At 35.9% G+C, this 1,219-nt stretch overlaps 1 protein-coding gene across 1 annotated transcript in view; it reads right to left on the bottom strand.

The window, feature by feature from the left end:
• Positions 1-357, bottom strand: part of PLCL2 (phospholipase C like 2) — a 568,421-nt gene extending 568,064 nt beyond the window's left edge. The window contains exon 1 of the mRNA XM_053714212.1: positions 248-357. The gene's annotated coding sequence lies outside the window, so the exon portion shown is untranslated. The remainder of the gene's footprint in view (positions 1-247) is intronic.
• Between the last annotated feature and the right edge of the window lie 862 nt (positions 358-1,219).

Raw genomic sequence — 1,219 nt, 5'->3', positions numbered from 1 at the left:
TGTGTGTGAATGTGTAAGAAGGGTGTGTGCATTACAACAGCTATTTCCGTCCGGATGTGTGTGCCACATCATGTGTACGTGTATATAAACCTGCATTAGTTTGTATACATGTATGCATGCATCTATCAATCAGAGGTCTCAGCATAAAGGTTTACGAGTTGCATACAATGGTGGGTGCCAGCATGCATTGCTATCCGCATACATGATGTGCTCTTGCCATGCAAGTGATCAGCTGAGTGAGACTTACCCTGTGTATCTTGCAGTCCTGGCCAAAGCAGCAACAGAAGCAGCTAACACCGGTTTAGTATTAGAATCCGTATCCCCAGCAGTTCCTGTATATCTCTCACTCTCATGAACCAGCATTCAGATACAGACTCCGCCTCTGCCTCTCTCACAACTTCGCTCCTCTTTGTTTACTTAAGGTGGACATTTACAATTGTTGCAGCGCTCAACTTCTTAAACACATTTTGTGGCTACAAGTGACATCAGCTCTAATGTACAATAATTAATGGAGTTACTCAATTGTTCAATAGTTTGTAAATATAGACGACTCATCAAGTAGCCCCATATGGCACAGCAAGAATTGTATATGTTTCTCATCCTTTTATTTGTCTATGACCCAACAGGGAACATTTTGAGGGTGCGTGCAGTTGACATTACAAATAGTCCACTGTTTTATAATGTCTGATTAAATAAATGCTAGAATAGTAGAATTTAAAGTTACATGATATAAGTGAAACCCAAACAAAATATTTAATCCAAAAATGTATATTAAGTGTTTTATTTATTGCTCTTTCTTTTTAGATCATGCCTCTTATCTTACCCTGTCTTGAGTCAATGGAAAGTAGTGCACCCTGTGCTTAGACATCATAATTCAAGTGGGATGATGGAGAAATGTACAGTATTATGTGTAATTTTGAAAACAAAATTATTTGGGATTCAAAACATTATATTAAAACTCACAGTGATTCAGTGTGAGAAGAAACTAGTAATTAACCATAAACAGAACTTTTAAATTATTGAGTAGTAATGCTAATGCTAATGGACTATTTCAATGCCACAAGACCACTAAAATCATAATGAAGATATACAAAAGAGATTAGAGTATAATGCAGAATTAGACAATGTATAGTCTTAAAGTAAAATTAGCAATGCATTTCATTAGAACAAACATATGGAACTATATTTAACACTTTTACAAAAGTCCCACTTGACATAC

This window comes from Bombina bombina, chromosome 5, assembly GCF_027579735.1.
Source record: "Bombina bombina isolate aBomBom1 chromosome 5, aBomBom1.pri, whole genome shotgun sequence".
NCBI lineage: Eukaryota > Metazoa > Chordata > Amphibia > Anura > Bombinatoridae > Bombina > Bombina bombina.
This window is presented reverse-complemented; position numbering and strand designations above follow the sequence as displayed.